Source organism: Oncorhynchus mykiss, chromosome 27 (assembly GCF_013265735.2).
Source record: "Oncorhynchus mykiss isolate Arlee chromosome 27, USDA_OmykA_1.1, whole genome shotgun sequence".
In the NCBI taxonomy this organism is placed as follows: Eukaryota; Metazoa; Chordata; class Actinopteri; order Salmoniformes; family Salmonidae; genus Oncorhynchus; species Oncorhynchus mykiss.
This window is the reverse complement of record NC_048591.1, coordinates 22,586,138-22,612,883: the sequence shown is the minus strand read 5'-3', so window position 1 is coordinate 22,612,883 and position 26,746 is coordinate 22,586,138. Positions and strand designations below refer to the sequence as shown.

The window sequence follows — 26,746 nt, the reverse complement described above, 5'->3', positions numbered from 1 at the left end:
CAATGTGGTCATCACCTGATTATTTAATAAACTCCCATATGAACATTAGGATTCATTGTGAAGCTCACTAGCTAGCCAAGTGAATGCAATTGTCAAAAACTCCAGGTTCAACTAATTTCACTCGAAGGATGAAGAGTTTAAAATGAAGACGTACTCGCAGTTACATGTGATGTGATCTCAAAATAAATGAGTCATTTGCATGCTGATGTGATGTGACTGCACTTCAGGATGAGTGGACTGTGTTGGATGGACTGGCATACAATGTCCCCACTGCAGAAACTGTATGCCTCAGACCTATTCAGGGAACCTAACCGTACATTTGTGATAATTATGAGGAGGTATGGAAAAAATGTGAAAACCATGATAATGATTTAGCATTTTAAGAGGTAGATTAAAGTTTCTGCATAAAATCACTGGAGAAGAAACGCATGGAGGTGGGGTTGTATGTAATATATACTGCCATGCAATGTTCCCTCAAATGTTTCTCGGCACTGAGCACCTTTCACGTCTGCTGAGCACAAACTTGAACGTTGTGAAAGTTCTGTGCAACTTCCAGTGCTCGTTTACTGTGAACACTGAGGCTGTACCCGCTTTAAGTTACAGTTTAAGCAGTAGCCATGTAGGTTACTGTGGCTATTTGACCATGCTGCAGGCCTATCAGAGTGGCCTAACATAAAAAACAATGGAGAAAAAGCATCTTATAACATTTTAACAGCTGCTCCGTCATTCAGCCTACAGTAGCAGCCAATGTGTGGTGTTCAATGTCTCAAAACAAGCACATCTACTTACGACCACAGCTGTAAAGACAGTCCAGATCAAAGCAAATGGGACAGTTCCATACATATGGCAATGGTCTGTTTGCATATAGGCCTACTGCAGCTCTGATTGGTTATGCCGCACCGGTCTGTGTAGGGTATGGGCTGAGTCACGCATGTCAATGCAATAGAATCCTACTCCGATGCATTCTGCCTACAACAAAATTGGTTATATAGTTCATTTAGTTTCGGTATGTTGCATTGAAAGTGGCTAATATTGCATTGATTCGATCCCAATTGCCACAGTAAAGGGAAACGTTTATAGTGTTAATTACAGTGCATTCGGAAAGTATTCAGACCTCTCAACTATTTCCACATTTTGTTGAATTGTTCTTTTTCCCTCATCAATCTACACACAGTACCCCATAAAGACAAATTAAAAACAGGTTTTTAGACATTTTTGCAAATTAGTTACAAATAAAAAACTGAAATATCACATTGACATAAATTTTCAGACCCTTTACTCAGTACTTTCTTAAAGCACCTTTGGTAGCGATTAGAGCCTTGAGTCTTCTTGGGTATGATGCTACAAGCTTGGCACACCTGAATGTGGAGAGTTTCTCCCATTCCTCTCTGCAGATCCTCTCAAGCTCTGTCAGGTTGGATGGTCCATGCCGCTGAAAATATGGCTTGGTTTTTGCTCTGACATGCACTGTCAACTGTGGGACCTTATACAGACAGATGTGTGCCTTTCCAAATCATGTCCAATCAATTGAATTTACCAGATGGACTCCAATCAAGTTGTAGAAACATCAAGGATGATCAATGGAAACAGGATGCACCTGAGCTCAATTTTGAGTCTCATAGCAAAGGGTCTGAATACTTAAGCAAATAAAGTATTTCTGTTTTTTATTTGTAATAAATTTGCTAACATTTCTAGAAGCCTAATTTCACTTTGTCATTATGGGCTATTGTGTGTAGATTTATGAGGAATTTTTTTTAAAAATCAATTTTAGAATAAGGCTGTAACGTAGCAAAATGGGGAAAAGGTCAAGGGGTCTGAATACTTTCCGAAGGCACTGTAACAGGGAAAACTTCCATAACCAAAAATATTGTATTTCAGCAATTTGAAGCTGGTGTACAAAACCGAAAGTAAAAGAAGCAAAAATGAAACTTAAGAACGTGAAGCATAGAAATAGAGCACATAGAACAAATCTACCACTACTTAGACTTGCTTTCAATGACAATTACAGATCTATAACTCACATTTCTACAGTGGTGTGTGTTTTTGGATGCCAAGGGAAGACATCCTTCCCAAAAGCATTTACCAAGATTTATTTTACATAAAATAATTTACCTTTTATCTCTCTGTTTTTCATAATCTTCCTTCAATTTGTAAGAGGCTGAAAGTATCTCACAGGAGAAAGCATCCAAGTGAGCAAAACAGCGCCTCTCTGTCTCTCTACATTTAGGCCATCTATCTGATGCTGTCTGGTCCAAACGAGTATGACATTGTTGCCGCCCATAGCATTGAAGGCAAGGGAAGCCAGCGAGCTGGCCTCCCTTGACAAAAAAGTATAAAAAATGTGCCAATCAGCCTTTAGCTAAAGTGAGCTCAACTGTGAATGGTCCTGGCACACCAAAAAACTGTCAAGGGAAGCCAGTTTGAATTGGGCGTCAGTCTCATTGAGAGGATACGTCATTGACAGAAAAAAAATGGGATTGTTGCATCTCGTTTTGTTGTCCTCTGGTGGATAGCTAGCTAAAATGTACTTTTTTTCTAAATTAGCCATGGATGTAAATATGGATTTTACTTACTTCTCCTTACTGGCCAATGATTATAACGGCAATTCTGATCCAACCATTAATTCATACATTGTGACTCTGGACTGAGAGGATTGAAGTTCAATATGTAGCTACATGTAAAAGGCTCATGTTAAATAGCTAACGTTGCCCATGAATGGAAGTTAGGCTAGCGAGCAATAATTTTAGCCAGGTAGCCTAGGACAACAAAAATAAAAGTGTGTAGTGTATGACAGATTGATAGACAGTTTCATCAACATGAAAGAGAAGAGGATGGCATTGGCATTTCTCTACAAGTGGGGTGAGTCAAAATGTTTTTCTATTTGCACATACGCATACAAACACACACACACACACACGCACGCACACAGAAATCAGAACCATGGACAGCCACATCATATTTACCTTACGTTGATTGGACTAAATCGTTTTTAATATTTTAGTTGTCACTGTATTAGACTAAGCAGAGGTGATTTGATGATATTTAAATGTTGAAGTTTAAATGGTGCTGGAATAGTGGAGGCAGCTTCTGTTTTCATTGCAACTTGCGGTAACTCTGGGGTTCTAAATCAATAGTTGTTTAGTAGTCCAAAACTGTAGGAAACATTAACTTGCTTGACCATGCTGTAGGTCATGTAACTAACTGTATGTGACTGAACATGCAATTTGCTTGGTGGAATTCACTGGACAGAGGTTGTTATCAGGTTTTGTGATAAAAGTTAATAAGTCAAAGGTGTGATTGAATTTATTCTGCCACTGTGTCTTCTTATTATCTCGACCTTTAGGCCTATATTGTATATCACGGTCGCAAGGCATATTAATTAACAGGTTATAGAGCAAACAACGCAATTATCACAACACATAGGTTGTAATATGGCTTTTTTTGGTATGACAATTCGATTAGCGTTAGGCTACCATTAATTGTGAGTGTTTTGGTGAATCAGTCAAGCTAAAACAAGTGGATCACAGTGATTCTTTCATGGTTAGTATCACTGTAGTCAAGAGTTACAGAGCCGTCTACACTGAACAAAAATATAAACGCAACATGTAAAGTGTTGGTCCCATGTTTCATGAGCTGAAATAAAAGATGCCAGTAGTGTTCCATACTCACAAAAAGCTTATTTCTCTCAAATGTTGTGGACAAATTTGTTTACATCCCTGTTAATGAGCATTTCTCCTTTGCCAAGATAATCCATCCACCTGACAGGTGTGTCATATCAAGAAGCTGATTAAACAGCATGATCATTACACAGGGATACCCCCCTTTTTTCAATTTTCATGGACACTAAAATCCGCACTGAGCTAAAGGGTAGAGCTTCCGCTTTAAAGGAACGGACTACAAAGGGAAGCCCAGCCGCAAGCTTCCCAGTGACACAAGCCTACCAGATGAGCTAAAGGACTTCTAAGTGCGCTTTGAGGCAGGCAACACTGAAGCATGTGTGAGAGCATGTGAGTAAGACCTTTAAACAGGTCAACATTCACAAGGCCGCAGGGCCAGACGGATTACCATAATCCGATTGTTGAAAGGATCTACAGTGGCACCATCGAGAGCCTCCTGGTATGGCAACTGCTCGGCCTCCAACCGCAAGACGCTACAGAGGGTAGTGTGCACGGCCCAGTACATCACGCTTGCTGTCATCCAGGGCTTCTAGACCAGGTGGTGTCAGAGGAAGGCCCTAAAAATTGCCTAAGACTCCAACCACCCTAGTCATAGACTGTTCTCTCTGCTGCCGCATGGCAAGCGATACAGGAACGCCAAGTCTAGGTCCAAAAGGATTCTTAACAGCTTCTACCCCCAAGCCATAAGACTGCTGAACAGCTAATCAAAAGGATTCTTAACAGCTTCTACCCCCAAGCCATAAGACTGCTGAACAGCTAATCAAAAGAATTCTTAACAGCTTCTACCCCCAAGCCATAAGACTGCTGAACAGCTAATCAAAAGGATTCTTAACAGCTTCTACCCCCAAGCCATAAGACTGCTGAACAGCTAATCAAAAGAATTCTTAACAGCTTCTACCCCCAAGCCATAAGACTGCTGAACAGCTAATCAAAAGGATTCTTAACAGCTTCTACCCCCAAGCCATAAGACTGCTGAACAGCTAATCAAAAGGATTCTTAACAGCTTCTACCCCCAAGCCATAAGACTGCTGAACAGCTAATCAAAAGGATTCTTAACAGCTTCTACCCCCAAGCCATAAGACTGCTGAACAGCTAATCAAAAGGATTCTTAACAGCTTCTACCCCCAAGCCATAAGACTGCTGAACAGCTAATCAAAAGGATTCTTAACAGCTTCTACCCCCAAGCCATAAGACTGCTGAACAGCTAATCAAAAGGCTACCCGGACTATTTGCATCCCCCTTTTTTTACACGGTTTATTATCTATTATCTATGCATTGTCACTTTACCCCTATTTACATGTACATTTTAGCTCAATTACCTTGACTAACTTGTACCCCCGCACATTGACTTGGTACCAGTATCCCATGTATATAGCATCGTTATTGTTATTTTATTGTTGCTCTTTTATTTTTGACTTTCGTTTATTTAGTAAATATTTTTCTTAAATCTTATTTTTCTTAAAACTGTAAACATCTTATAAGCTGTAGACCATACTGTTAACCAAGAGAGTTTTCATCTTTATTTTTCGTAGCTGTCTATTTACCACCACAAACCGATGCTGGCACTATGACCGCACTTAATGAGCTGCATAAAGCCAAAAGCAAACAAAAAAATGCTCATCCAGAGGCGCCACTTCTAGTGGCCAGGGACTTTAAAAAGAACTTATCATGAGAAAACATTGAGACTTCTTTCATTTGATTTCGCGCACCAGCTGTTATTTACAAATAGACACAGACCGCCACCCCTTGTCTTATCGGAGGCAGATGTTATGTCTTGCCGATGCACATAAAAACCAGCCACGACTTGGTGAAACTGAAGATCTTCGTTTTTAATGTGCCTTTGGTAGGATAGGTGGGTTACCCACTCGCCGACTAATTCTCAGCATCTTCTCTTCATGCGAATAATAGGGATTTGGGCCTGGTCGGGTATCTGGAGTAAATCATTTGTCCAGTTTGAGGTGAGTAATCGTTGTTCTGATTTCCAGAAGCTCTTTTCGGTCATAAGAGACGGTGGCAGAAGCATTATGTACAACATAATGTACATTATGTACAACAACATACAGACAATGCCAAAAAATTCACAAAATAGCACAATTGGTTAGGAGCCCAATAAATGGCAGCCATCTCCTCCGGTGCCATTCTATGTGCAGGCATAAGCTTGGGACAACAAACACAAATGCATTTTATCGATGGCAATTTGAATGCACAAAAATACTGTGACATTTTTTTTAAGGTTTCTGTGACCAACAGATGCATATCTGTATTCCCAGTCATTTGAAATCCATCGATTAGGGCCAAATTAATTCATTTCAATTGAGTGATTGCCTCATATGAACTGTAAATCAGTAAAACCAATGAAATTGTTGAATGTTGCGTTTATATTTTTGTTTATTATATATTTGTCCGGATGGGGGACCAGATGCTGCTGGAAGTGGTGTTGGAGGGACAGTAGAGGCACTCTTTCAAAATATCCCAATGCTCTAGGACAGTGATTGGGGACATTGGCCTGTATATGGTGCTGTCATTCTAATGGGATGTTAAATGGGTGTCCTGGCTCTCTGTGGTCACTAAAGATCCCATGGCATTTATTGTAAGAGTAGAGGTATTAACAGTGGTGTCCTGGCCAAAATCCCAATCTGGCCCTCATACCATCATGGTCATCTAATCATCCCCAGCTTCCAATTGGCTCATTCCACTCCTCTCCCCTTTAACTATTCCCCATGTCATTGCGGTAAATGAGAATGTGTTCTCAGTCAACTTACTTGGTAAAATAAGGGGGGAAATAAATATTTTTTCATAACCTTATGAAATTGTTTTTACAGTAACACAATTCCTCTAAAACAATTTTGACTGTGAAATATTTTTGCTCAGATCATTTGAAAATCTGCTTATTTGTAATGCAAGCATCTCTGAAAGGCAGTCTAATTTCTTATCCACTAAATTGAATGAATAACATGATAACAGTATTTATACAAATTGGCATCTACCGTACATATATTTAGAAAGCCATTCATCATCAGAGAACTGAAAGCAAAATACAATTTTCTGTGGGATGCAGAAAAAGGTCACGTCAGAAGGAAATATGTCAACTGGCATCCACGGTGGAATAGAGCTGTTTCTTGATCATCCACAGTGGAATAGAGCTGTTTCTTGATCATCCACAGTGGAATAGAGCTGTTTCTTGATCATCCACAGTGGAATAGAGCTGTTTCTTGATCATCCACAGTGGAATAGAGCTGTTTCTTGATCATCCATGGTGGAATAGAGCTGTTTCTTGATCATCCATGGTGGAATAGAGCTGTTTCTTGATCATCCATGGTGGAATAGAGCTGTTTCTTGATCATCCATGGTGGAATAGAGCTGTTTCTTGATCATCCACAGTGGAATAGAGCTGTTTCTTGATCATCCACAGTGGAATAGAGCTGTTTCTTGATCATCCACGGTGGAATAGAGCTGTTTCTTGATCATCCATGGTGGAATAAAGCTGTTTCTTGATCATCCATGGTGGAATAGAGCTGTTTCTTGATCATCCACAGTGGAATAGAGCTGTTTCTTGATCATCCACGGTGGAATAGAGCTGTTTCTTGATCATCCACGGTGGAATAAAGCTGTTTCTTGATCATCCACAGTGGAATAGAGCTGTTTCTTGATCATCCACAGTGGAATAGAGCTGTTTCTTGATCATCCACAGTGGAATAGAGCTGTTTCTTGATCATCCACAGTGGAATAGAGCTGTTTCTTGATCATCCATGGTGGAATAAAGCTGTTTCTTGATCATCCACAGTGGAATAAAGCTGTTTCTTGATCATCCACAGTGGAATAAAGCTGTTTCTTGATCATCCATGGTGGAATAAAGCTGTTTCTTGATCATCCACAGTGGAATAGAGCTGTTTCTTGATCATCCACGGTGGAATAGAGCTGTTTCTTGATCATCCACAGTGGAATAGAGCTGTTTCTTGATCATCCACAGTGGAATAGAGCTGTTTCTTGATCATCCATGGTGGAATAAAGCTGTTTCTTGATCATCCACAGTGGAATAGAGCTGTTTCTTGATCATCCATGGTGGAATAAAGCTGTTTCTTGATCATCCACAGTGGAATAGAGCTGTTTCTTGATCATCCACAGTGGAATAGAGCTGTTTCTTGATCATCCACGGTGGAATAGAGCTGTTTCTTGATCATCCACGGTGGAATAAAGCTGTTTCTTGATCATCCATGGTGGAATAGAGCTGTTTCTTGATCATCCATGGTGGAATAAAGCTGTTTCTTGATCATCCATGGTGGAATAAAGCTGTTTCTTGATCATCCATGGTGGAATAGAGCTGTTTCTTGATCATCCACAGTGGAATAAAGCTGTTTTTTGATCATCCACAGTGGAATAGAGCTGTTTCTTGATCATCCATGGTGGAATAAAGCTGTTTCTTGATCATCCACAGTGGAATAGAGCTGTTTCTTGATCATCCATGGTGGAATAAAGCTGTTTCTTGATCATCCACAGTGGAATAGAGCTGTTTCTTGATCATCCATGGTGGAATAAAGCTGTTTCTTGATCATCCACAGTGGAATAGAGCTGTTTCTTGATCATCCACAGTGGAATAGAGCTGTTTCTTGATCATCCACGGTGGAATAGAGCTGTTTCTTGATCATCCACGGTGGAATAAAGCTGTTTCTTGATCATCCATGGTGGAATAGAGCTGTTTCTTGATCATCCATGGTGGAATAAAGCTGTTTCTTGATCATCCATGGTGGAATAAAGCTGTTTCTTGATCATCCATGGTGGAATAGAGCTGTTTCTTGATCATCCACAGTGGAATAAAGCTGTTTTTTGATCATCCACAGTGGAATAGAGCTGTTTCTTGATCATCCATGGTGGAATAAAGCTGTTTCTTGATCATCCACAGTGGAATAGAGCTGTTTCTTGATCATCCACAGTGGAATAGAGCTGTTTCTTGATCATCCATGGTGGAATAAAGCTGTTTCTTGATCATCCACGGTGGAATAAAGCTGTTTCTTGATCATCCATGGTGGAATAAAGCTGTTTCTTGATCATCCACAGTGGAATAGAGCTGTTTCTTGATCATCCACAGTGGAATAGAGCTGTTTCTTGATCATCCACGGTGGAATAAAGCTGTTTCTTGATCATCCATGGTGGAATAAAGCTGTTTCTTGATCATCCACAGTGGAATAGAGCTGTTTCTTGATCATCCACAGTGGAATAGAGCTGTTTCTTGATCATCGACGATGGAATAGGGCTGTTTCTTGATGATCTCTATAATATGAGTCCAATACCACTTTTCACAGGGTATGGTATACATCATTTAATGTTCAATGTGTCTGAAAGGTTGGTTTGAAGTGTTGAATCTAGCCCAAAGCTAAAAGTCTAGGAGCTCCATGCCAGCCTTGCCTTGTCACTGAACAATGTCTCAAAAAATACCATGTAAATGTCAAACACTAAAGCTGGAGACCATACTGACTTGAGACTGGAAGCTATTGTTATCCGAGTGTCAAGAGAAGCTATTTCCGAGAGCCCATTACAAACCAGGGCAGTATGACCAAGCTATATTTTCATTTAAGCCAAAAAGTGCCGTCCTGGGTTCGTATCTGTGCTCAGGCAAAAATGATGTCGCTTTGGGCTCATCAGCCATATGGTGAGAGCACTGATTAGGACTTAGCCTTGCTGAGAAGAACACCATCCCATAAGTAAAATATGGAGGTCCATCTGTTTTTGTTTGGTTTGTTTCACATCTTTCCAACGTCCTTATCTGATTCAAGGGGACAATTCATTCAAGTGTCCACTTGGCTAACCAACAGGTACCCTCCTCTCAAAAGGCATCAGCTTAGTCACAACTAGCAACACTAGCGTGATAATTGATTTAAAACAAAGCATCCATTCAGAAATGAGTCATGTTAAATTTCAATGCGACCACACTGCCAATCATGTAATAAAATGGCTGATTTTAACGAAATACAGCCCAAATGCAGGAAGGGTTTCCTTTTCGGGTTATACTGTACTAACAAACTTCTGGAATATTTGAAAAGATACTTTAATAAAAGGTAGTACCTTGTATTTCTGTATTATTCATAGTTTGTGCTTCTATGCATGCTCAAATACCCCAACAATCTCTCCTGATGCACATCACCAATATCTTGTTAAAAGCACTTCACTTGTCCTTTAAAATGGGTCATCTACCTGCAAGCCTGGCTTCACCATCTGAGAGCTCCAAAATCCTCTACTCAGAACGCACTCTCCTGCAGCACAGTGAGAGTCTATGATTGATTGAATGCCTAGGCAGATTTGGTTTGATGTTATGTTGTAAACCTGCAAACACCAGGTTTTAACGATTCTTCCACTGTCCCTACTACAGCCTCAGCACAACAATCATCAATACTTTTAGTAGGTTATAATTTGAGAAAAAAATGCTTTTATAATCAAACAAACAAAATGTAATGGTACGCAGCTAAAACAGTCCATTTAAAAACCTGCAGAATCACAAATCATATTGCATGATTTATACATCTACAGATTCTATACCTTAAAATACAACATAATAGAGCAACTAAAATAGAAATTATAGCTCTTAAAGATAATGATCTTCATTAATGGGTAGACCACCCAACATTTAGCCTCGTACTACCACATTGATCTTACGAGCTTACATAAATGATTCGCTACACGGATCCTTATAGCGTATAATTTATGCAAGCTCGCGAGCTCAGTGTGGTATACGAGGCTACTCAACAATGGCTTTTGACCAAAACCAAAGAGCCTGGATTAATTATTTCATCTGTCAACTTTTTATAAATCCATCAAGCCAAAATGGCATTGATTCTCTTCAGACCTTTTATAGAGCAGCAGCAGTCACAACATAATGTGCAGCTTGTCCCAGATGTGGCCGCTCCTTTTCACCGGCTGCTATTCTGTGAATAATTTGATATTGCACCTGAGTTCTATGTAGATTTCAAAGGACTACAGGGGATACGCATTGTTCAAGTTTTTTTTTCCCAGGCAGACGCCTCAAACCTGAGATATTGAAATAGAAATGTTGGATGGCTAAGCAGCAGTCCTCTCCTCACACTGATTTCCACATAAATGGCATCTTTGAAGACCGTAAAATGCACAGCAGATCTCACTGTCTCATCGGCAGAAGACTCTACCCCCAAAAAATATTGGGCTGACAGCCAACTGCCAAGTGTCTTCCTCCTTCAGTTAGCTGATCTGAGGATAACTGTCATGTCAAAGTTCAAAGTTCTGCAGAACTGTCAACATGCTTTACAGACACTTACAGACTGGAGGCCTCAGAGCTTCATGATGTGATTATTCTGTGCATTACAATCACATAGCTTGAGCAGAAACAAAGGTTGACCACCATGAAAACGATTTGAGTAAATAGTGCATAATAGTTTATTTATTAGACCATCATTAGAGATTTGATATGTTTTCATTGCTTGTCAACCTACAGTACCAGTCAAAGTTTGGACACACCTACTCATTCAAGGGTTTTCTTTATTTTTACTATTTTTGTACTTTGTAGAATAATAGTGAATACATCAAAACTATGTAAAAACACATATGGAATCATGTAGTAACCAAAAAAGTGTTCAACAAATCAAACTATATTTTAGATTCTTCAAAGTAGCCACCATTTACCTTGCTACTTTGAAGAATCTAAAATATATTTTGATTTGTTGCACAAACGCACACTAACAATGACTACATCTCATCTGCCCAGACCCGCATGCTCACACCCCCATCCCTAGTGACTGCCTTATTGTTGCCACTTGGCCTTAAATTGTAGCAATATATTTTTCTTGGTCACACATGATATTTCAATATTTAAAATATACATAATTAGATTTTTCCATTGTGTTAATAATGGTGGATTGATTGATTTCAAAGTTTGTACATGTAATTTACCTGTATAAAAGGTAATGAAACAATGCTATCAGCATGCCTGCCTGTCCCCAAAATAAAGGGACGGGGCTCTCCAGCTGCATGTCTATCACGGTCACTTAATCAACTTCTCCACCCCTACCATGCATCAAAGGGGTATCCATGTGCTATTACTGTGCTAATGCCACGTGCTCAGTCCCATTAGAGGATTTCTCTGCCATTAGCTCCTTTTTATCCTGTAGGAAAGCCTTTTTTCTCATCATAAAGAAGCTTACTGCAGCCTGGCATCCAATCATCCAGCAAACTAAACACAGAGCAGCTGCTGTATAAGAAGAGAGAACAGTAACTGGATAAGCCAGACATTTCTGTTTGGGAACATTCATCTTCTCAAGGACGTATAGATTTTCACAATGACTCTCTAAAACAGCATACAGTATTGTGAACCATTGCTTCATCATGTGTATGGTAAAATGTCAGCTACGTGCAAATGCAATGCAATTAAATTATAGGAGGAAATGTACAGGGAGAGGGAACATTTACAACAAAAGGAAACATTGTATTGCCCTGGGGAAACACAACGTTTACAGAAGAACTGCTGTTATTGATTGTGAATTGTTGGCAAGTTGTTTAGTTCATTAACAGTTTGTTGACAATTTATAAACCCTTTTGTTCAGTCAAATAGAATGCATCTATATCTGTTTAAAAATATATATAAACATGCTAAATCGATTTTTAGTAACATAAAATAACTAAATGAGCCTGTCGTTAATCATAAATAGTAGGTTTGATTGTGGTGGAGTGTGGTGGAGTGGAGAGAAGGTATTATTGCTAATCCTGGTCACCCTCCGCATCCCAAATGGCACCCTATTCCCTATATAGTGTACTACATTTGACCAGAGCCCTAATCAAAAGTAGTGCACTATATATAAATAGGGTGCCATTTGGGACATATATATCCCCTTAATGAGGTCCATATTCCCAGTAGAAATATGGTCTGATGACTGGACTAGTGAGTGAATAAAAAGCCCATCAACACTGACTGAGTGCATGTATCATTCACCCAGCATCTCTACTGAGGATGTTTGTCATTTATTGGACAAAAAAGTAATCATCTCAAAGAGAACCATCAATTCTGAGAAAAGGCATGATATGCCTCTATAAATCATAGGGCAGCTAAACATTGAATTCGCAAATAAATTTTTTTAAGCACATCTTTAATTATTTGTTGGTTCTGAATGTCATATAGACTGCTCTGGTTTTGGTATTCTAATAATGGAAAGTATTTATAGAGACATTTCCAGGTGTCTAAACACAAAGCTGGTGTGCTCCCGGACATGCTTGTATCACTCTTATCAGTATGATGGTTGACCCTATACTTGTCAGTATTCAGCCACACATTTCCTCCTGACAGGGACGACTGGTAGCTTGCCATGTCTCAATGCATTTTGAGAGACAGGTTTGCTGTGGGCAGACAGGGCCTGTTATGCCACTGTTGTTTTGCATTCCAACGCGTATTCCTTCTGAGTTGGTGGTTGGTGCTTTGTTTTGTCATTTCACATCTCATGCAAGTCAATGTCATCCCCCCTGTTGTGTTCGAGCCCCTTGGTACCCTGTAAACGGAGAGGATCGTTTTTTAAAACCACTCACTCTTTCCCTATAGACTGATACATCAAATACAAGAATGTCACTCACTGAGTACATATTTACAGGTTTAAAATTCTCCCAAGATCTTGCGTTTATTTCAAGATTTGCCACTTTGTTTCTGACACTCATACGGTAGGTATCTAAAAAATACTGTATATTCACATTTGGAATGTTAGTCATGCAACAAAATGAACTACTTGTAACGATTTTCCTCCTCTTCTGAGGAGGAGTAGGAAGAATCGGACCAATATGCAGCGTGGTAAGTGTTTAATCAATAGCACTGAACACTAAAAATACAAAGTAACAAAAAGAACAACCGAAACAGTTCCGTCTGGTAAACTACATACAAAGACAGAAAACAACTACCCACCAATCATAGTGGGAAAACAGGCTGCCTAAGTATGGTTCTCAATCAGAGACAACGATTGCCAGCTGCCTCTGATAGGGAACCATACCAGGCCAAACACATAGAAATAGAAAACCTAGAAAACACAACATATAATGCCCACCCCAACTCACGCCCTGACCAAACTAAAACAGAGACCTAAAAAAGGAACTAAAGACAGGACGTGACACTACTATTATATATGAGCTCAGTCTACAGTTGATCAATGATCTTCAGCTCTAGGCTTGTATTTGAAACACGACCCTTCATCTAGGAACTGAGAGCGTGTTGAACTAGCAAGCTTGTTGTTTCTACACTCCTATAAGCAATAAATGATCCGCTGGAGGATCTTAAGTGCATTTTAGATACATATCAAGTAATACAGGCATCAACACATCACACTAAGTACAACCCATTACATGGATTTGGGTCTGTTAAAAATATTCAGTTATTCCAATAAAAATACTGTTACAAAAAAAAAAAAAAAACAGTTATTACACTAAAAGTGTCTCCACTCCAGGACTGTTCCTTTGAGCTATTTCTCAATTCCCTTACATCATACTTTCTCTCTATAATTGTCAAATCCACTAATTGCCTATTGGCATCATTCTTCAATGGGGTACCACAGAGGACAGCATGTCCATAGCAGCAATGCAACAGCACTTGTAAACTCATAATATACACAAGTATACTTTTTGCTCTACAGAGAGTATTTTAGAACAATCTTTATAATTATCCAGTAAGATGCAAGCTCAGTCTGACAACCTCTACTTCAAACTCTAATGTGCTGTTTCATTAAAGATGAAAAAGGAAGGAATAATCATGGAGAACATGGCAGGACTATGAAAGAAAAGCTTATTAGTATCTCTTTATACATGTCCTTCAACCAGCAACAACACTTCTTATTGTGGGTATGAACACATTCAGTGTGCTGAGCTGCATTAGATGAGGAAGTACAACTACCGGGCACATTTGAGACGATTGGTTAGCAAGTATGGCAAGTGGCATAGATTATTGAGGTCGTTTCTATCCTGCTGAAGAACTCTACAGGCAGATTGGACCGGCTACTGTTTTAACATCAGACAGCCATCCGATCCAAACAGAGGTAATTAAGTGGTTGTGCTGTCCCGGACAGTTGCTGCTGGGCTGGTTGACCCAGAATAGTTCATGCTTTTTCTGGTTTGACTGCAGGGAAGGGTCAGCAGAGATGTCTGCTACAAAGTCTGCTACAGAATTTACTACAACACTACTTTGTGCTCAAGGCAATACTGTAGTATCAAATTCTATTGGCGCTAACAATCAATGCAGCACTCATAGGGCCGAAGGAGTCCTAGCTGACCAAACATATTAGAGAGCATAAAACATGCAGAGTGTTTGCAAATGATGATTCCCACAACAGCAATTTATGCATCATGGACGTCAAGGTTAGTGGGCCTTTACTAGGTAGCTTTGAGCCCTGCTCTCCCTAGCACTAAGGCCCATAGTAACTACAAACCCCTTAGTGCAGGGGTCGGCAACAGGCAGCCCGTGTGCCAAAACTGACCTGTAAGTGATTTTGTTGACCCCTCAAAGTGTTTTGGGATTTTAGTTTTTAGTTAAAAAATATATATACTAAAATCATTGTAAATAATAATTTGTTCTTAACTGACTTATCCAGTTAAATAATGGATAAAACATCTCCTTTTGGGCTTAGTTGTGGTCAATTTATAGTGTGCTAATTATTGTAATAATGTTCTGGCCCCCCGACCATGCGTACCACCAAAAAAACGGCCCGCAGTTTAATTGAATTGCCCAGCCCTGCCTTAGTGAATGAGCTGCAAAGAGCTTAGAGAAGTGCTAGTCTGTGATATCAGCCTAATCAATATCATCTGATGCAGCTACTGAAAGAATATCCAGATCAATGTCACCTTCCTTGATTCAAAAAGCAGATATGGTCTAAGAGCTTGACTGGTTGGCTTGGCTGGCGACTACAGTACAGCAAACACTAGTTCATGTGTGGATAATAATATCATATCTCTTCATTGTAATTCCCTTATAAAGACACTGACATCTATGCCCTGTAGCAGTAGTCTAAGGCTGTGCCAATGGAGGAACGGCCACATTGTAGAGGAGCGGTTCTTGGAGGAGACAGGTGCCACCTGTAATCTTGTTATCTTTGCTCCATAGAGTCAACAGAGAGGCTGGGAGGCTGATTTGTAGCTTGGGTATAATAATGCTCTTTAGCAGTAGCAGAAGGTACAGTATGAGATGCTCCAAAGAAAATGACATGGTCAATATGTCCATCTTCCATCTGAATCAGGATATCAGGATTTTAATGAACCTAGCTCAACTTGACCTTACCTGTCATTGGAAATACAGTAACAGTCAAAAGTTTGGACACACCTACTCATTCAAGGGGTTTTCATTATTTTTTACTATGTTCTACAATGTATAATAATAGTGAAGACATGTAGAAAACAAAAAAGAGTTATATATATTAGATTTTAGATTCTTCAAAATAGCCACCCTTTACCTTGAGGACAGCTTTGCACACTAGTTAAAAAAAGGTTAAATAAAAAAATGGCATTCTCTCAACCAGCTTCCTGAGGAATGCTTTTCCAACAGTCTTAAAGGAGTTCCCACATATGCTGAGCACTTGTTGGCTGCTTTTCCTTCACTCTGCAGTCCTACTCAATTGGGTTGAGGTTGGGCAATTGTGGAGGCCAGGTCATCTGATTCAGCACTCCATTACTCTCCTTCTTGGACAAATAGCCCTTACACAGCCTGGAGGTGTGTTTTGGGTCATTGTCCTGTTGGAAAAAAAATGATAGTAATGCTAAACGCAAACCAGATGGGATGGCGTATCGCTGCAGAATGCTGTGGTTGCTATGCTGGTTAAGTGTGACTTGAATTCTAAATATATCACAGACAGTGTCACCAGCCAAGCACCCCCACACCATCACACCTCCTCCTCCATGCTTCACGGTGGGAACCACACATGCAGAGATCATCCATTCACCTACTCTGCATCTCACAAAGACACAGCGGTTGGAACCAAAAATCTCAAATTTGGACTCATCTGACCAAAGAACATATTTCCACCAGTCTAATGTCCATTGCTCGTGTTTATTGGCCAAAGCAAGTCTCTTCTTATTATTGGTGTCCGTTAGAAGTAGTTTCTTTGCAGCAATTTGACCATGAAGGCCAGATTCACACAGTCTCCTCTGAACAGTTGATGTTGAGATGTGTCTGTTACTTGAACTCTGTAAAGCATTTATTTGGCCTGCATTGAACTTATCCTCTGCAGCAGAGGTAACTCTGGGTCTTCCTTTCCTGTGGCGGTCCTCATGAGAGCCAGTTTCATCATAGCGCACTTGAAGAAACTTTCAAAGTTCTTGACATTTTCCAGATTTACTGACCTTCATACCTTAAAGTAATGATGGACTGTCATTTCTCTTTGCTTATTTGAGCTGTTCTTGCTGTTCTTGACTTTTATCAAATAGGGCTATCTTCTGTATACCACCCAAACCTTGTCACAACACAACTGATTGGTTCAAACTCATACTGGAAAAAAATTCCACAAATTAACTTTTAACAAGGCACACTTGTTAATTGAAATGCATTCCTGGTGACTACCTCATGACACTGGTTGAGAAAATGTCATGTGTGCAAAGCTGTCATCAAGGCAAAGAGTGGCAACTGAAGAATCTCAAATATCAAATATATTTTGATTTGTTTACACTTTTTTGGTTACTACATTATTCCATACGTGTTATTTCATATCTTTGATGCCTTCACTATTATTCTACAATGTAGAAAATAGTAAATAAATAAAAACTTTGAATGAGTAGGTGTGTCCAAACTTCTGACTGGTACTGTACATCTGGTTCTACCTTGAGTCCTCATCTTCGCTTCCCAGTCAATCAACTGCTCACTCTCATCATCAAGCTATAGAGGTGATTTCTGTTCTGTAAACACCATGTGTTTCTGCCTCTCTCCATCCAATGGTCCTTTGCTCCTCTGTTACAGTGTGCTCCCTCCCTGCTGACTGTGGTGACCAGCTGTGTTCTCTGCTGCACTTGAGCTCCATCCTACATCTCATGCTTTGCATGCCACATGTACCAGATCAACCCTTTGGCTCCCCAGCCCCAGGACCCAGCCTGGTTTATCTGCTAATGCCAAGAGAGACCCTGGTCTGCCCCAGGACGAGATGCACGCTCCAGGACTATGCTCATCACCCAGGTCCCCTGGGGGTACTAAATGCAATTTCCCCTTATTCAGATTTTAAGCTCAACTTTGGGGGCGGCTAAAGGAAAGCCCTTAGGTATAATATGTATCAACCGACCAATCATTCTAAAGGTTGTTTGCTTAGTTAGAATACCACATTTTACATGAGCAAGTCAAACAGCACCATCATCTAGTTTCAATGTTTCATAACTAATCTTTAGTATAACAGTATGCACATTTTTGTTAACACTAACACTCGGGAGGCGAAGGTCAAGTCCTGCATCCTCCGAAACATGACCCGCCAAACCACGCTTCTTAACTCCCGCCCGCTTAACCCAGAAGCCAACCACACCAATGTGTCGGAGGAAACACCGTTCAACTGACAACCAAGGTCAGCCTGCAGGGTACTTGCCTCCCACAAAGAGTCCCTAGAGCGCGATGAGCCAAGGAAAGCCCCACCAGCCAAACCCTCCCCTAACCCGGAAGACGCTTGACCATTTGTGCACCGCCTTATTGAACTCCCGATCACAGCCGGTTGTGATACAGCCCGGGATCGAACCCGGGTCTGTAGTCTTAGCCTTAGACCGCTGCGCCACTCAGGAGGCCCATGTTAACACTTTTCTAACAGAAATTGCCGGCAATGGGTACTTTTTCATGAAATGTGTACTGAATCTACTGTGCCTACTCCTATAATGAGCAGTAGTACAATAGTGAATGCATTTGGCTATATTGCTTCCTGTGAAGTTATCTTACACATAACAAAACAGATGTTATTGTTTTATACAGCTGTTTGACATCCAGACCTCATTGAGTACAGCTCTACAGTGGGTAGGCTACGCATAATCATTTTCAAATCCAGATTTTCTTTCATTCTCCCAATACAGATCTGGTGGTTTTGGCATGTCTCTTTCCTCTCGTTTCTGCAGTGACTGATAAAACCCATATCAGCCCTGATTTCATAATGCTAACACATGATAGCAGCAACCAGAGCAGCTGCTGTAACACAATGCAACAGACTGGCAAGCCAGAGAGGCTAGATTAATCTCACCCTGCTGCCTATACTGCCAACCTAGAAAGCAGCAGCAGCCTTCCCACCTATCTGCTTGTGGATCTGTTTAACTATTCCCTATTGTCATTTGAAATTATTCTCACATATTTCTTGATATTGTGTGTATTCATGTGTCAATATCAAATCCATGTAGTCAGTATTTGTATTTATCATGGATCCAGCTCCTCTTCCTGGGAACCGGTAAAATGAAGGCAGTTATACAATTTTAAAAACATCAGAATACATTCAGATTTCACAACACACTAAGTGTGTGCCCTCAGGCCCCTACTCCACTACCACATATCTACAACACTAAATCCATGTGTATGTGTGTGTATAGTGCATATGTTATCATGTGTGTGGATGCATCTGTCTGTGCCTACGTTTGTGTTGCTTCACAGTCCCTGCTGTTCCATAAGGTGTATGTTTATCTGTTTATTAAATCTGATTCTCCTGCTGCATCAGTTACCTGATGTGGAATAGAGTTCCATGTAGTCATGGCTCTATGTAGTACGGTGTGCCTCCCATAGTCTGTTCTGGACTTGGGAACTGTGAAGAGACCTCTGGTGGCATGTCTTGTGGGGTACGCATATGTGTCTGAGCTGTGTGCTAGTCATTTAAACAGACAGCTCGGTGCTTTCAACATGCTTTCACAAATCCAAGTTGTGATGAAGTCAAGCTCTCCTCCACTTTGAGAGATTGACATGCAAATGATTAATGTTTGCTCTCTGTGTACATCCAAGGGCCAGCCGTGCTGCCCTGTTCTGAGCCAATTGCAATTTTCCTAAGTCCCTCTTTGTGGCACCTGACCACACAACTGAACAGTAGTCCAGGTGCGATAAAACTAAAGAGTGTAGGACCTGCCTTTTTGATAGTGCTGTTAAGAAGGTAGAGCATCACCTTATTATGGACAGACTTCTCCACATCTTAGCTACTGTTGTATCAATATGTTTTGACCATGACAGTTTACAATCCAGGGTTACTGCAAGCAGTTTAGTCACCTCAACTTGCTCAATATCCACATTATTTAACACAATATTTAGTTGAGGTTTAGGGTTTAGTGAAAGATTTTGCACAATCTTTTTATTATCAATTTCTCTCAGCCAATCATCAGTCTTCTGTGTAAGTGCTGTGCTTGTTGAGTGTCCTTCCCTATAAACTTGCTGAAAGTCTGTTTTAAAATGGCATTGTATCTAATCAAACATATTATTTTTCCCAAACTTTGCTAAGGTTGCTAACAGGCTGATTGGTCGGCTATTTGAGCAAGTAAAGGGGGCTTTACTATTCTTAGGTAGCAGAATGACTTTTGCTTCCCTCCAAGCCTGAGGTCACACACTTTCTAGTAGGCTTAAATTGAAGATAAGGTCAATAGGAGTCGCCACATAGTCCGCTATTATCCTCGGTAATTTTCCATCCAGGTTTTCAGACCCCAGGAGCTTGTAATTGTTGATAAACAACAATCATTTGTTCTCCTCTTCCACACTCACGTTACGGAATTCAAAATTACAGTTCTTGTCTTTCATAATTTGGTCAGATATACTTAGATGTGTAGTGTCAGTGATGTTGCTGGCATGTCATACCTAAATTTGCTAATCTTGCCAATGAAATAAATAATTTCATAAATGTGTCAAGTGCAACGTCTGTTTGCTCCTCATTACACACTACAGACCAACAAATAGTATTTACATCAACAACATAGGAATCACTACAAAACTTATTGTATGACCTCTTATTCACTATATTAGGCCTAGCCTTTGGAACTTTGGTTTTCCTAGATATGGCTACTATATTGGATGCCAAAAGTCTGTGTAGCCAATAGAGAGTCAGAGTCCCGAGTGTGGGAACAAACATAGTCTGTCTGTAACGGGATTCCTCTTCTGAGGAGGAGTAGCGAGAAGGATTGGAGGACCAATGCGCAGCGTGGTAAGTGTCCATAACGTTTATTTTAAGACATAAACTGAACACTATGAACTGAACACTACCGAAACAGTACCGTGTGGCAACAAACACTCACACGGAAACAAACACCCACAACTCAAAAGTGAAACCCAGGCTACCTAAGTATGATTCTCAATCAGAGACAACTAACGACACCTGCCTCTGATTGAGAACCATACTAGGCTGAACTCAAAACCCCAACATAGAAAAACACACATAGACTGCCCACCCCAACTCACGCCCTGACCATACTAAATAAAGACAAAACAAAGGAAATAAATGTCAGAACGTGACACTGTCCCACGGTTGGGTAAAGAAAGTTTGTAGTCACAAAGTATGCAGGAGTCATGAGGCAAATAGCAAAATAGCAAAATGCACATGAAAAAAACAACATATAACGACTTGGGGCTAGTGAGTTCAACGTGATCAATACATATTGATGATTTCATTCCTGTGCTGTTTATTACTACCCTGATAGGTTGACTGATCACAGTTTGAAGCTTTTTCTTGAGTGGGCAAGTTGATGAAAGCCAGTCAATATTTAAATGACCCAGAAAATATACTTCTCTGTTGATATCACATACATTATCAAGCAGCTTCCCACAAGAATGGGCTTTCGGTGAGACAGAAGAACCTATAGCCATATTACTTCAACAGTATGTATGATAATGTGTATGATAATGAGGCTCTCATGATGGCTGATTTCATTAGGCAAAGGCATGGCACCAGAACCCTAGATATCTACTGTAACACGGTCCAATGCGCTGACAAGCAAGAGAAGGGGTGATAGCCTATCTCACCCCAACTGCTAGTCCAAATCTAAATACACAACAATCCACTGGGTACACACTGGTTGACTCAATGTTGTTTCCAAGTCATTTCAATAAAATGAGGGTGAACCAACGTGGAATAGACGTGGAATTTATGCCTTTGCCCAGTGGGAAGGCCTGTTGCACTTGTTGTTTCATTTATTCATAACACTAATCCAATAGGGCTCAAGCGTATTAACGCAACTAAGAATAGACCTCATTAACCTCTGTGTTCAGATATCTTTACAAGCCACTTATAGCAGGCCCTTATTATGTACAGACATGGAACACGTATTTAAAATACATAACCTGGTGCTGCAGCTTCAAATGTCAATGATTCTGACTGAAACAAATGCTTCAACAGCTCATTCAAATATTCAACATGCACACCCAAAGCAATAGATATCCTAAACTCTATAAACCTGGGGCTATTGATTCCTATTGTTGTAGTCTTCATACCCATAAAGGACCCAGTACTTTGCTCCACGCATGGCTAGGTTGTTTTATCTGTGTGATGAATGTGTGTCTCTTATCTTCACCTTTGAAGGAATCCGTCCAACAGGGTGTGGCCATTGCAACACATAAACCATGTGACAGCTCCTCTCCGTCTCAGCACTTCATTGCACTGGGCAGGCTGGGCAGCTGTGGAGAGGTGGTGCCCCTGATGTGCCAGAACATGGAGTCCCATTCCTGATTGAGATGGATGAGCAGATAACGCAGCTGCACCTGGTGAACGGTACTAACCAGTGGTGGAGTGGCACTGCAAGCTTCTATGTAAAAGGCATGCGGCATACTGCACTACTGATGTAGCAACTCAGCGAATTGATGTACACAGTTTCCCCTTGGTATGTCAAAGGAGAGTGGGACAAATTTAAATATGAGGGGATGTATGCCTCATTTAATGGTAAGCGTTTTGATATTTTGCTTCTACCTCTCTTTAATGGATGTACAACCTTCACTACTACCCTGTTTACATCTGACATCTCACCTTATTTCTCCCATCTACATTGCCTGAGTGTACAAAATATATAATCCTATGAAACCCACATGCTGACCTCTTTGAGCCCTCTACTGAGTCTGAAGACTAGGATTGGCAAGGACACAAATACCTCCTATCTCTGGAGACTGCCTACAGAGACATAGCCTATTATTCCAGAAACTAACAACATAAATATTGAATGCCTGAAAAAGAGAAAGGAAAAAATAATCCCAAAAAAAACGGCTACCTTTCTGACCATAAGACTACATTCAAACTGAGGTCCATCAGTGGTTGGACAGCGAATAATACCTTCGCTAGCTGCTAGAGATAATATTGTGTTGCCATTGTTTTTTAACGTTTGCATAACTCTGTGTTGTTGTTTTTGTCGCACTGCTTTACTTTGTCTTGGCCAGATCGCAGTTGTAAATGAAAACTTGTTCTCAACTGGCCTACCTGGTTAAATAAATGTTAAATAAATTTAAAAAATAATAATAATGATAACTTACTTTTTGATTTCCTATGTTCTCTTTTGAACTAAATACATAAAGACTCTTAAAAAACATTTCAAAGACTGCATCACTTATGAGCACATTAATTGGTGAGCTAACTAATTACTTTGCATATTGTCCTGTATAGTAACGCCGCTTTCAGGAGTCTACCTAATACAACCTGTAGTTTTCTATGGCTACTTTGTTACGTGGGAAAAGGCTATGTGGCGCTATTGTAAATGTACAACTAGATTCAGCACCATGGTCAGCTATGAGCTCGGAATGCCGAATTATGAAGTACAGCACCACTGGCCAGTGGACAGCGACCGTAATACACAGGGTCCGCTCTGCTGCCGCGCTGTAGCATTCTAGTCTACTCATGATCATTAATAATATGTAATATATATATATAGAAAAAATGCCGTTACATTGGGCTTCGCTTCCTTCTCAACGTCTCAACGTCGCGCCTAAGTCGCTCCTAAGTCTATGAGAAAAGCCTGCCTTGATTTGCAACCCATGGATAAAAATCGGAACATTCACATTCGTTCCTTATGCATTCGATTAGTCGGTACTGAACTGAATAATAGACGGCTGTAGCTTAGCAGTCAGTGTCCCCAAGCGGCCATTGGGCTTTTCTACAGTGATACACATTCTCCAGTGCTGCTGCTAACTTGAGAAAGTCGACGTTGTGCTGATGCAGACACGCCCGTGCCACTTGCGCTCCAAGCAGGCTGGTCTGTGCTTTCAACCAACATTGGCAACTTCAATGGAGGATTCAACTGACGTAGTTATGTGTGGCCCATGTGTTCTGTATTCAAGCACCTTTTGATCTGAATGCCCACACAGCTTCAGTGGTTGTAGCCAAGCAACACAAACATATGATAATGAATGCAGAATGCATGCTGCTTCTACAGACACAGACCGGCCTTGAACCAATCTATTATCTGGCTTTGTTCTCTCTGGTTATTTGATTACACACATCACGTAGAAATAGCCTAATTAGGGTCCATTACAACGAATCCATATAAGGGTAAGTATTCCTTAGGAAAATATCCTTATAGGCAGCTGCATGACTCTCCACCACACAGGTTAAATTCCAAACCAGGTGAATAACCCAATACTGCGAAAGGTCAATTGAACTCGTTGTGTGTTACTAGGCTACAATGTCAACCATCTCATATGAAAATTAATATGAGTCATCTATCAACATACAACAATCTTATTATGTTGGTTGCTTTACCCAGGCTGTCCGTTGTCTCACAGCACTAGTTGTAGGCTACAGCCTACTATTTATCATCCTTATTTATCATCTTGATAGGACGCTTTTGCACCTATACAGATGTAGGTTACAGGCTACGTGACTTAAATCAGCAAAATCATTTAACACAACTGGTCCAGAGCATCAGACGCTATTTATATCATAATGCAATTAGTCAGACAATACTTTAAATTGAATAGCCTATGCGGCATGCACGCATTAATAGCCCATAGTCTATACTGACAAATGGCAGAGCAGTTTCTGTTAGCATCACCTGAACATTAAATACCTATCAAGATATCTGTAAACACTACACACAATATTAAATCATCCACCAACGTGTGAGGCCGAAAAAAGTGTATAGCACAACACTAATTTGCCATTTATTGAGCATGCAATTGCTGTGATCAAAGATAAAATACATGACTGACTTACCTTTACGGGTGATATTAATAGGATACGCCGCGGATGTTTATGGGTAGGCACATGGGCGTTATTTCCACTGTTCAAACATTGTCTTACTGAAGCATTTTTAGTCGAAGAGGAGTGAAATTGACGAGAAAGGTATAACCAACAACGGGTTGACTTTAACTTCAGAAATTGGTCGACCAATTGTTAGGCGAAGTCCTTTCTTAAACCATAATTATCAAAAATCCAGTGACCGAGGCAGATGTCATGGGAAAGATATATCCCTGATACCTGCATCGGGTTAAAACCCCACCTTAATCCCAATACAATCCAAGTGAGACTGAAAAAGATATGCAAACGAAAAACCAAATCCGAAATCCAGCTATCGTCCCAGGAAAGTGTAGCCTGTCAAATGAGTAGCCTGTCAAGTGAGCCTTGCCGCTTTGAATAAGACACGTTGGGCTGCATTAGAGGTATATTCATATAGTGCAATATGCATGTACCAATATTGGCATTATGAATGATGAAGGTAGAAAGCCATGCAGTTAAGGATCCTTTGAAGCAATGGGTTGTCAGGCTAGTGTTTCTGAACGGACACGCGATTGAAACATTCAGCCACACCGTTTCTGATAATCTGCTGATCTAAAAGTCTGAGATGGTTGTGAAGGTCGACGACTACAATGACAGCCTAGAATAGATAACCACTATTTATTTTATTTTATGATAATCAAATCAAGGTTGCCAAACATCCTGCTCTCCTTGATAATGTTGGCCGTTAACTTCCCTTGTCGTTTGAAGGAACACCACCCACGCATAGTTTAAAGCGTGTATTTCTCTTGATAGCCAATATATGCTTACCCACGCGAGCAATTAGTTTTCATACATGGCTTGCTTCTTTGTCCACTCGTTCTGCAAAAACAATGCGGTCGATTTTTCCGGGCAGGGTAGTGGCAGAATTAATCCTGCTTCATTCCATAGAGCGAGCAGGCAAGATTTTGCAATGCGTCTCTACTCAACAGCATAACACTTGCGTAATAGGAGGATCACGACTGATAGGCTTACAAATGAATATATATTTCCTCACCATGATGTCTTGAACAGATGCAGAACAGAGAAAATATTTACAAAGTGACCCACAGACGAATTAATGTTACACGAAGAACATTACTTTGCGACATATTCTCTATGACAAGCACAGCATTGCAGCAATGTGATGTCATTTAATTTAAGGTAATACACCAAACATTGCGTATTCTGGTCTCGGATGGGATGCTGATTAAGGTCTCTGATTTCTGGAGAGTTTATCCGTATTGGTGGGATGCCAAAGTGACATGGGATGGGACTTCAGGATGGGCTGGCTGTTGTGACCAGTGCATAATGAGATACTGCGTGGGGGGTTGTCTGAATGCCAGTTGAGCTGCACATTGTAAAAGTATTCGTTTTCAGATGATCATCCCTTTCTTCGTCACTCTCCACCTAATCCATATCTCATGGAATGTTGATGGAACAAATAGAACACATCATCTTTATTTTACAGGTGTAAATCTACCCCTATGGAAATGTGGTTGAGAAAAGTATATTGGTCAGGATCAGGATTACACTGACACCACCATAATGCTCTCTTAACGGTGTTTTCACATATAGTCCTCTTTAAAATAACCGATCTCAGTCCTCTTTAAAGGGGGGGGGGGGGGGGGGGGGGGGTAAAAAAGCGAAAGAACTCAGTTCTCTTTGTATTCACATTTCTATGTTTAGAAAGGAACCAAGGTATTTTTCCAACATGCACTCTTAGTTTTTACAAAGTACAGGACAAGCCATTCAATCAGAATGTGTTATCAGACAGCTACTTACATTTTGGAAGCTAATAGATTGCATTTCATTAAAATATGGGACATATTAATTGTAATCAGAAGATACTATTAACATGTACACTACAGTTCAAAAGTTTGGGGTCACTTAGACATTTCTCTCTACGCCTATGTAGATATTCCATTAAAAATCAGCCGTTTCCAGCTA

The 26,746-nt window shown here is 40.3% G+C and overlaps 1 protein-coding gene across 3 annotated transcripts in view; it reads right to left on the bottom strand.

Annotated features, from left to right (window-relative positions):
* The window catches only part of LOC110507787 (leucine-rich repeat and fibronectin type III domain-containing protein 1-like), a 125,575-nt gene extending 99,551 nt beyond the window's left edge, over positions 1-26,024 (bottom strand). Inside the window, exon 1 of one of the 3 annotated variants that reach the window (XM_021588023.2) lies at positions 25,815-26,024. The gene's annotated coding sequence lies outside the window, so the exon portion shown is untranslated. The other 2 variants (XM_021588021.2, XM_021588022.2) reach the window with 2 other exon arrangements.
* Between the last annotated feature and the right edge of the window lie 722 nt (positions 26,025-26,746).